Genomic DNA, 11,499 nt, shown 5'->3' with positions numbered 1-11,499 from the left:
AGCCTCATAGTACTGCATAAATCGTTACCATCTTAACAAATAAGCGAATAAAAGGCTGCAGGTTGAATCCACTGATGTGCAAATCAGTGAAAAGTTATGGAAATATTGAAGATTTCTTATCTGACAGACCCTAAGAGTTCAGACCTTACTGTCTGTCTACCACCCAACTGGGCCTAATGGCTCTCCAGTGCTATGAAACAAATGGCTCTTACTATGATGGCCTTTGCCACTGGTTGATCATATCAGTAAATGTGAACCTCAGCCATCAGCTACTTAGTGTTATTTACCAGTGGCTGAGAAGTGCCAGTCTTTAATCATCCGTTTATTGATAACTTCCCGAGTACGGCATTGCTGGATGTTCTAATCTTCCTCCGGTGCCGAGGAAATGGGAGGCCCTGGGAAAGGAGCAGGGCTGTCTGTCGGGTTGCCAGCAATTGCCCTGGCCCCCAGATCACTTTAAAGCAATCTTCAGAAAAGTGGCACAGATATTAACTGGCTGTTACTGACATTAGATCCATAAATAATTCCACATAATGCATGGCCCCGGCCTTTAGAAGGTCTAGGGGAAAAAAAGTAGAGGCTGAAATATTGATAGATGTGTCTGCAAGAGCTATTAAAAAAGGGAAAGCAGTTTCCATGGGGTTGGTCCAAGCCACGGCACCCAGGGGGAAACCTTGGTCACATGCCTGACCAAACAGATCTGAGTGCACAGCACCAAGCAACAGAATAAAAGAAAAGAATAACACAGCTTCAGCAGGACTTCAGAAATGGAGGCATCCCCCTTCAGCAGTCAAAAATCATTGTGAAAGACTGGAGGACTTTTCTAGCAAGTCTCAGTACAGGTGAGAACAGAGCTCAGGTGCACTTACTCTGTGCTGCAGATACAGAAAAGATCTCTCTCTTACATCCGTTCATGCATGGAGAGAGAAATGAGCTGCTCTCTGCCATACGCTGAATCTATTTTTTCACGTCCTTAAGTGCACTGGAGTAATGTATTTTCCATGTTATTTTTTGCAGCTATCACTGAGAGACATGTCCTTGAATCCCGTCAGTGGGTATGTCGCACTAAAGTGCTGCAGTGAATTGCTAAACATGTTTTATAAATTAGCTCATCCAAAAATCCCTGCTACCCAGCCTGTGAGAAGGCTCCATAACAGTAGAAAACCCAAGAGATGTCTTGAACAGAGGAGAAAACAAAAAACCCATAGTGTGGTCTCCCAGTCAAGGTACTGAAACAGATGAACACGATTCACCCCCTTCGGAGATGCTGACTGAGAGCCTACATGCTTTGCTGTGGGCATCTAACTCTGTTACGAGTCCACCCCTCTCCATTCTCTGCTTACGACGCCTTCGCTCCCAACAGACACATATGAGAACAGCAAGAAAATTCCCACTGCCTAGGTGACATTGCTCATGTAGCTTTGAGCCAAATTTCAAGGCAACAGTCCCTCTTCAATTCTCCGATGGTGCTACGGGATTCAGTCCCACACCAGTGGTCAGGTTTCTTGGCACTTAGCAGCTGCAATCAAGAGCTGGCTTTTCAGAAGAGTTTAGCATCTTCCACACACCCAGCACATTAAGCTCACTCACCTGGAAGTTCAATTCCAGCCTTAAGTTCCTTGTGCTTCAGCTTTGCATGTTCAAAATAAGGACACTGGCTCCTCTTTCCTCTCCCCATCTGCCTCATCTCTCCAAACTCAGAGGCCTTCACATGCCTCTGCTGGCTGCAGAGGGGATGTCCAACCCCATTTTTGGGCTGAGCCCTTTGGGACCGGTTATCTAACTGCCATGCTGTTTGTACCTTTCTGGATCCCCACTCTCTTTTTTGTACATTTATAGTAGCCCACACAAAGGGGCCTGTGTCGGTCTTTTCTAGGCTATAATAGCAAGAATGACTTACCGTAACAACATAAAAGCATTTATTAAAAACCTTTGATGCCGCCACCTCTCTTAACACACAATCTACTGGCACACCGCTCTGCTGGGATTGATCTTTGTTTGACAATCCCTCTGTTGAAGCCCTGCAAAGGAAAACAAATAACCCTGCCCAGGTCCAAGTACACCGCAGCAGCAGCCCAGCACCAAAAAAAGGGGAGAGGGAGAAACCGCAGTGGGCCCCTGGGCCTAACTCATCCGGCAATCACCGGACCTCCGGATAGCTGTAATTTGCTGTGAATTTTTCATGCTAGAATCAGCTGTGTGCTGCAGGCATGTAGCCGAATGGAAAATAAACCTGAAATATTAATGACCCACTGCAGAGTGCAGGCAGGAAGAGATCTACAAATGAGGACAGGGAACCTTAGGTAGCCTAGTGGAACTGCTCCCTTTTTGTCCAAAACACAGGTGAATTAAAATGAATACCCGCTGTCCCAGAGGCACTGGGAAGGAAGAACACTGGATTCCCAGTTTTGGGGTGTTCAGCAGTTGGTCTGTGTACCACGCTGTGAACCCGGGTTAGCTAAACCTTCCAGGTTATCACTAGAGATTCTTGGCCCTGGCTTGGCCTGGATTAGCACACCGTGTGCCAAAATTAGTCTCCTTCCTAACCGCGGGTCTGAGCGGCATGAGTCACAAGGCGGACAAAGCCCGCAGAAAAGGGGAAGGGGAGGGAGCTCTAATTGTGCACTTATCAATATACCTCGGCAGCTGTCTAGACGTTATAAACCAGCAGACTTCCCTCTCTCACTGATAAGCCCTGACCCAAAAGTCTTTCTATTTAACCAGAGTGGAAACACAAGACCTCTGTCAGAAATGAGCAAGAGCTCTAACTCATACCAGCATCATGGGTTTTGTTTCCCTTGAATGATTATGTTACTAATTTCACACCTATTCCTTATTCATATCACCATTTCCTTGCTTTAAAAGCCATCCTGACATGGAGTTAGAATCACTTACTTAATCACTGCCATCATTAGGAACGCTGCAATCAGAAGAATAGTGCCTTCTCATTACTTATTTAAAATGTGCTAGGCAGCATAGATGTTTGTGAGACATATGCCAAATTATGCCCAACGGAAAGGGGGAACAAAAAAAGCAGTTACACGCATGCATCTTCTGAGCATCTGCAGAGTACCCCATGACACGTAGGAGTAGCATAGAAGCTCCACTATTAGTTTAAAAAATTCATGGGCCAGCAGTTGCTATACCAGGAATAAACCTGTTAGAAAGTGTTACTCAGAATGAAAAAAGGTGGTAATATTTGGCCTGCTGAGCTTATGGCATCATGTCTTGTTAGGAAAGTCATTATATGATCCTGGGTAGAGGAAACTGTCTCAAAGTTGCATAGCATCGTTCACTTGGATTGATTTTGACATGTTTAGCAAACTGTATTTATGCAAACCATATCTCAGGAGCTGTAGTAGAAGGCAGATAGTGGGAGGTTTTGCAAAAGCTGGGGATTTGGACCACCCTTGCTCTGTAAAGTGAGAGCTGCCGGTGCTTGACCCTGCTGCGTAGTGTGGGTGGTGCGGTGGGTCCTGTCACTGTGAATCTCGGAAGAAAGAAACCCCCAGCTGGCAATGCTAACATTGCTCATTTTCCAGCAAGCCGTGGCTGTCACCAAGGGCAGATCCCATCCCCTTCAGCCAGGGTTTGCCTTGCAAATCCACCCAATTTTGGAGCAGGTCTAATCTTAAGACTTTGACTTGACCCATCTTCCTATCTGAAAGCGGTAGCTGCAAAAGAGAAATCAGCACTTGTCTGTTCTCCGGTGAATTTTCCTCTCCCTGCGCAGGATTCAACCTTTGACCGCTCTCTGGAGCCCACAGAACTGGGCTGTGCCCTCCCCACACACAAGTGAATTTTAAGCTGGCACACTGCGATACACGAATCGTTGACCTGGAACAGCACAGGGCTCCCCGCAAGCTGCAGTATTCGCCAAAATGGGGTGGCAGGAGACAGCCCCAGCTGTGCAGGCTGCTGTGCTGGTCCCCGGCTCCCCGCCGCAGCCGGGAAAGCATCTCCTCTCCCTCCCGGACAGCCCTGGGAGAGCCTCGTCCCTCCCCGCAGCCGGTGGGACCCATTTGCCAGACACCAGCTCAGGTCGTCTCACCCAAGGGCTAGAACACACTGAGAGACGCTGGCCGCTGTGTCCGCTCATGAAATAAAGCAAGAAGTACTGCTCTTATTATTCATAAGTATTACTCTGTTCTGAAGAGTGCTGTGTATCCCCAGGGTCTGAAAGATTCAAAGGTGCTTTATGTATTCATATGAAATATATATTCGTATTTATGTACGAATGTGTAGACCACGAACAGAATGCTGTGTTCCTTCACAGAAGACTTTGGTACATGAAGATAAAGGCTGCTGCATGTGTTAACTGCGACATACACATGTATAACTGCTACAGACACAAGCATGCCTATATAAACCATGTGGAACTGCCCACCAAAGTACAGCACACTGGGTATTTAATGCCATCCTGACATATAGAAGATATTAAATTAGAAAATCTTTAACATAACATGGAAATCTTCATTTCAGAATGCTTTTATAGTGCTATGGTTTGGGGTCAACCTTATTTCTTTCTGTCACATGTATTATTCAAGTTGTTAATTCTTCCTTTATAGCCAGCTACTATTTCTTCCAGCCAATCCTTTGAAATCTGGCCAGTGGGACCTGGTGTGTTTTGCACATGACATTTATAAAAGCCCTCCAACAGAATTTATTTTAAATTATTCTGTATTTGATTTCTCTGAAAACCAAAATCTATAATCAATTCTAAACTTGATGAGCAACTGAAGTAATCATTACACTTAAAGTGGTCAGGAGGTTTTCTTTACTTATTTGCCCCATGTGTATGCTTTGGCTCACTATATTCAGCTGGAGAAAACTTACTTCATCTTGGGGTATTTCTGGAATTAATATGGCTACTGATTTTTATGCAGTGAAAAAGTGGTCCTTTTTCAACATGATTGCTGAGGCATTTTTCAGCTGTTGCAGACTTTCTTTATTTTGAAGGGAGAATAAGAGCAGTTTGATTCCCAGTTTCCCAGGCTTCTATATTTCCCTTTCCTTGGTGTCTATATTTCTGCTTTATTATTTCTTTAACACAAAGAAAAGAAAGAAAGGAGAAGGGAGGAAAGAAAAAAAAAATAGAACAAAACCATCCTCTTTCCTCCTCCCCAAAATGATCGCTTTTCATTAGATCAATTGGAAAACTCTAAATATTTTTATGGTGAAGTTTTTAGAAACTACATTTCCTAAGTCTTTTATGCTTTTCCAACCGGGTCTAGAAACTCTCTGACAGGGGTATGGTTTCACATTATGAACAGGGAAGCAGAGATCAGGGAGGAAAGGTGATCTGGCATTAAACCACAAACCCACTAGTAGAAAACCCACGCTGGGTGTCCATCTCTGCCCCACGTTACGGGGACTTCAATGAAGCCAATGCCCTTGAATCTTAACATATGCTTCGTTTTAAGCACATACTTAGATCTTGTAAGTCTTCTCATTCTCTAGAGCTTCTTTGCTTGCACTTGTCTTACTTTTTTTGCTTGTTTTACAGAGCACCTTCAGCTGTGACTGTACCCTGCCGAGCCCGTGGTCTTCATCACAGCCAGGAAAGCTAAGCGAGAAGTGGAACAAGCCATGTCCAGATACTCCAGGAGCTCCAGAAAGAGCCACCAGAAACAGGCAAAGAACATTAAGGAAACATAAGCATCTTGTTACACATCCAACACACTTCAACCATAACCAGATATATTTGCAGTGTTATTCTTGTTTCTTCCCTGGCAATATTTGCAACCTAGTTTGATCCCTGCTGGAGTCAGTGGCAATGTTTCCATAGATTTAATGTGACCTTCACAAACCCCGTTTGTCCCCCAACCAAAGCATCCATCCTGTTTTCTATTTTTACTGTAACACTAAAATTTCATTTTCTGACTGAGCTTGTGTTGAGCTGCCTGACGGACAATAAATATAATCACACTTAAGTTAATGGGCAGGATACCAAACCCAAAAGCTTTTACTTTCATTAAACATCATTAGATGTGGCATGTCTTTTATCAAATCTGTCTCCGATATTCACTTTATTAAAAAGTCCATCAGCCCCAGATTGCATAATGTAATCTGCAAGGACAGACAGTGAATTTATGTTAAATACGTTAGCAGGTGGGGACGCAGACTCCTGAAAAAAAAAAAAATATGTTCAAAAACCCCTCTTTAGAAAGGATCTTGAAAGGACATGCAAAATGAAGATAAATTAATAATACGCACACACACTTTGAATTATTTTGCAAAGAGTAAGAAGAAATGACTTATTTTAGCTAAAAAAAAAAAAAAAAAAACAAAACACTATGAAGTCTTACAAAACCAAATCAAAGGTATTTAGATGAACATGGTAGTTATAAATGTCTTTGAATATCTGACCACAGCACACAGGTTATAAGCAGCTTCCAATTCTGCGAACTACCACACATCAACAGGCACAATCCAGGACCCCAAGGATGTCTCGGGACAGCTACACGAGTTACGCAAAACGGATGGCTGCACTGAAAAGTCACTTACCCTCACCATGCTATACTAGCTTTAGGAGGGGTCGTTGGGGCATATAGAAAATAAAAAGTTTTGTTTAGCTTTGACTGTACTCACGTTTTGAGCATTTAATTTCAGGACATATAAAGGCGCAATTTTCAAGGCTGCAGAGATGCTACTGAGCTGAAACACCTTGGCTGGGGTTAAGGGTGTTCAGGCAACAGAAACTCTTCCATGTAGCTCATTTTCTACACATCTTTGTGACTCCAAAAGCTAAAACCTGACTTCTTGCAGCTTCAAACTGCCTAGGTCTGCATGACTGTTAGTCTGTCCGCATACAGAGGGAAAGACAGGAGAGAGATGAGGAGAAATCCGACCTTCCACTCCTGAACTCCCATAGGCACAGGCAGACTCTTGGCTCTAAGATGTTAAGACTAGACCAAAGCTTTATTTAGTTTTTCCTGGGCAGCTTTAAATTCTGCACCTTTATGTTCAACTTAAAAGCCATGGGTGCAGGTAAGGTAAAATCTCTTTGCAAGCACCCAATCTAACCCCAGCTTGGAAGAGAAGACCACGAGCTGCAACACCTCGAGGACAGCTTCTTTCTCTGCACAAGCCAGTTGTCATCTTCCGCTCACGCTGATGGTACCATTTGCCAGCAGGCAGCACCGCCTCACGCATAAGCCTTGTGAGACCTCAGTCCATCAAGCTGATGCCACGAATCAGTGGAGCGCATCATTCCCAAAGCCAGGGAAGTCGGGCTGTGCTGCAGAGAGCTCTCCTGCAAAGAGCCCCTGAGGCTTTAGCGGGAAGGAAGCACTCTGCACGTGGATGTTGCCCGAATGGTCTCAAGACTGACATTTAGGCAAGTTGTACATGCCACCACTCCAAATTTTCAGCGTTTGACTTGGAGCAACCTCAGGAATTTCACTAGCTGATGACTGCTTCAATGGGTGCAGGGAGATGTGACCTCGTGCTGCGCTGAGCTCCACGCTAACTGGATTCAATCTGAAAAATCACAGATGCACCGATATAACGCAAGTCTAAGAAGCAGAATCTATCCTCTGTCATTTTAACTCAGAGATACAACTTCCAGAAGAGAGCTGGTCTGTACTTAGATGACTTGGTGCCTGGGCAAAAGAGCTTGCACCTACGTGAGTTTGTCCACATCTGACGCATGCAAAGGTTCGCCTGTCCGTAAGCTTCAGCACACTGAAGCGTAGCATTTGCTGCACGAGCCATTAATTGCGCTTGTGACTAGAGGCTGATCTTCAGGAAAATATCTCCATTCAAAAAAAGCCATTAAATAGCATCAATCTCTTTTCACGGATGCTTTACTTTGTATTGTGTAAGAATGTTAGTTAAAAAGAAAAGACAAGGCAGATTTTGCTACAAAATTACACCGTATTTCCTTCTTTGGCAAAAAACAACCCCCTCATCTTTCCCTGTCAGTTTGCCAAAAAAAAAAAATCCAAACCCAGCAACTCAAAAATTCAAAGCACTTCACACTCATGTCACAGTTTTTAATCTCTGAAAATCCATTTTGTAAGTGAATACGGATAATCTGTGCTAGCTTCGATTTACTTAACAAGCCACTTACTTATTTAAAAACGGGAATGTTTTCATGGGAAGCTGTGAACCAGCCCTCTTGATGGAGCCCTTGCTGACTAATACAGCAGAAGCCGTAGCAGTGCAAGGCTGTTTCTTGGTCTGAGGAGGAGACAGCTCCTGATGCAAGATGCAAGTGTGACCCCATGGCATGTAGAAAACTTGCTGGACTCTGCATATGGAGGGATGTCTCCCTTTGGTTAAGGTTAGCCCTTGCAGCCTGCCATGCGTGGCCTCTTAGGAAGGATGCTATTATCTAGGGGATATTCTGTTCCAGTCCCACTATGAAAATTCAGTTAAAACAGTATCACAAGGATTTTATCACACAACTTTCAGATCCTCAGCTTATTCCATTCTAAAAAATAAAGTGCCCCAGCGTTGCCTTTCTCAGTCATATGTGATAGCAACGTGGGCTTCTTCACACACAAGCTGGAACCCAGTCGAGACCGCAGGCTCGAGAAAGCGATGATTTAGTGAGAGGAAGCTATCAAAATTAATTTTAGTCCTGAACTGCTATGTCCTGTAAACATCAGCGTAAACCGGGTATGTGAAGAAAGAAGTAGGAACTACTGTGCAATCCTGGCAGATGTAAAACGTTACGAAAGAACAGCTCAATAATGGAGTAGGGCACTGAAGAAATCACGGACTATTGCTCGCTGTTGCATTGTCCGACTAGTTTATGGGATTTACGAAACACTTCGAAAACATTAACTAATCCTCCAATAGGCCTGCACAGTCAGCATGTTAGAGTTTAGCGTTGTAGCCTTCCAGATGGGGAAAGCAGGGCAGCAACTTTATGCAATCTTCCCAAAATCACAAGGGAAGCAGCTGTCAAAGGCAAAATGGGAACTTGTTAAAACCCGGGTTTATATAGCTATGCCCTGTGCAGCCTGGGGAAGAAACCTTTCAATGCCAATTAAATCTACGCTCACAAGACCATCTCCTCTCCTCTTTCATACACAATCCCAAATTCTTGGTCCTTTGGCCTGTGGGAAATAAGAGTCTTCTCTCAAACCTACACATCTGGTAAGAGCAGGAAGGGTGCTATCTCCTGTTGCTTGCTTTCCGAGTTTGATTTAGAGTTAACAACATTAACCTCTGACAAAAAAACCCTTTACTTTGCAAGAAAGAAATGCCGAGTTGGGTATTTGCCTGGTGTTGTGTTCACCTGCAAGCACAGGACAAGAGGGTGCTTTTCAGTAAGGTCAGCTCTTTGGAGAAATGCTGAACTGCACAGTAGCACCTTTCAAGCCATCAGTTAAACAACCAACAAGCTACCTATACTGTCTATTAAGGGGGTAATTTTCTGTGACATCAGCTTTTGAACAAGATATCAGTGGTGTTTTCTTGTCTGGAAAAAAAGACTATGTCTCACTGTAGAGTTGATCTAAAAATTACTTAAATCAGTAGAAAAGACTGCAGTAAATTTTTGGTTGGACTCTGACAGACAAGGAACTGAGCAACAGAATGAATATTGCTTTTTAATCAGTTACCCTAGGGAGCTGCTAGTATTAATTTATTTTGTATGATATTAGTAAGGTATTAGTAAGTGATCTTAATTGCAGGCATTAGTAAATATTATGAGTGAAGTAATGATGTATTTAAATTAAAATACACAACGTGCCGTCCTTTTGATCTGCAGCACGCTCTTGCAACGGCAGACTTGTAAGAGTAACTACGTGCAAAACTCAAGCTGTAAATATCGCCATATGGACAAAAGGGAAGAGCGCTCTGCAGTGCACAAGGAGATCCGTGCCGTTGTGCTGAACCCCGAGGCGTCATCCGCAGTTAGAGCTAAGCTAAGGGTGTCACACTGCAGGGAGCCAACCTTGGATGTTTCAAAAATAAGTGCATCTGCACCCTCTTGGTGACCTCTCTTTGTCAACGCACTTCAGGATGGGCTCAGCTCACAAGGCTAACTACATGCTTAAGTGCTCTGCTGATGACAGAAAGCTGTCCAAGCATGAGACCAAGTTTATCTGCAATTCCCTGCTTATTACAGCCTTTATTCCGACTGGTAATCGTCCCCAGGACAGCCTTGCAGCCTGCAGAGGACTAGATCCTCTCAAAGACAACCCAGTGTCAAACCAGCAGCAGGTCACGCCGATGCAGCCTGCATCATTTCTGAATGCCTGCAACCAAATGAAACTCCTGCTGTTATTCAAATCTAGGACTGCACACGCCAACTTTATTTTGCATAACAGGACTCACTTGACTACAGAATCTCTTTCCCAGCTTGCATAACCTTACTACATTACTGCATGATTTGTTATAACTTCCTTCCACCTTTTCACTGATTATATTGTCAGAAAGAGGAGTATGAGTAGCTGAACAATCCTGGGATGAGGGGGTTGCTCCAGCAAAAAGCACTTAGATCAGGGACACCTGAAAATAGAGGTTTCACAGGCAGCCTTACACCTCTCTCTTGGCAGATGTTTCAACTTCTACAGAAATAACACATCAGTCACAGCAGGAAGGAAAGGGCTCCAAACAGATGGTTTAGAAATACAAGGTTTGTCAGCGTAGATCGAGTCTCAAACCTCGAAGGAGGTTGTTGCCAAAGATACTGTAAAGATCAGGTCATTCAGAGAGAAATATTAAATCCGGTAAGTTGGAAACCTGTGCAAAGCTGTGCATGGAGATAATGAGGGATCATTCCACTGCAAAGAATTACTTAATTTCCTGAAGCATTCAATTACCATTTATAGCACGATTGATGACACTCGAGAAAACAAGTACATTTAATTTCACACAGCAGTGAATCCCACAGCTTCACTACACAGTATTTAAAACACAGTTCTTTGTCTGACATGATGTTCCACCCACCCAGCTCAGTGACGGATTCAGTGTTGCTGTCAGTGTGTCGGGGAGGTGGGAGCCGCTACCTCGATCAAATTACCCAGCCTGGGATGTTGCCATGTGCAATGGCCAAGCCCCGCGTCTCCAAAAGCAGCAAGGAGCCCTGCTGCAGGCAGCGATGGAGTAACACAAGGAAAAAACCTCTTCCAGTACCTGATTGTTTTGCAGCCAAGACACATGGGTTTGAATTCCAAGCAGCAAACCAAACTTAAAATCTTCATATTATTTTAATTCCAGGTATGTTAATTATTTAAAATAAATGTCCATTCTACAAGCAGCACTCAATCTCTACAATATCTTGTGGCAAATCTCAAGAGAAGGAAAACTGATGTCTAATAAATCCTACACATCAAGAACTTTAGCTTTGGGAAAGCCAGAGGTGTTAAAGTGGAGATATACTGGAGCTAATTCTCAGCACTTCAAGTGAAATGAGGAGATAGAATAATTGCTATTATCTCACAAGTACATCTGTAACGAATAGGCTGAGTGTATGTCCTATAAATCTTAATAAGAAGGTTTGTCTTTAATGAAATGCCTGCTGCAGAAGGGGCATACGTG

At 43.7% G+C, this 11,499-nt stretch overlaps 1 long non-coding RNA gene across 1 annotated transcript in view; it reads right to left on the bottom strand.

Annotated features, from left to right (window-relative positions):
- Positions 1 to 7,215: 7,215 nt before the first annotated feature.
- LOC148055015 (uncharacterized) overlaps positions 7,216 to 11,499 on the bottom strand; it is a 59,732-nt gene continuing 55,448 nt past the window's right edge. The window contains exon 3 of the long non-coding RNA XR_015705948.1: positions 7,216 to 7,482. This is a non-coding gene — a long non-coding RNA (uncharacterized LOC148055015). The remainder of the gene's footprint in view (positions 7,483 to 11,499) is intronic.

This window comes from Nipponia nippon, unplaced genomic scaffold (genome assembly GCF_047370975.1).
Source record: "Nipponia nippon isolate SJK-2023a ecotype South Korea unplaced genomic scaffold, ASM4737097v1 scaffold_27, whole genome shotgun sequence".
In the NCBI taxonomy this organism is placed as follows: Eukaryota; Metazoa; Chordata; class Aves; order Pelecaniformes; family Threskiornithidae; genus Nipponia; species Nipponia nippon.
The sequence above is the reverse complement of the archived record's forward strand: the minus strand, read 5'-3'. Positions and strand labels throughout refer to the sequence as shown.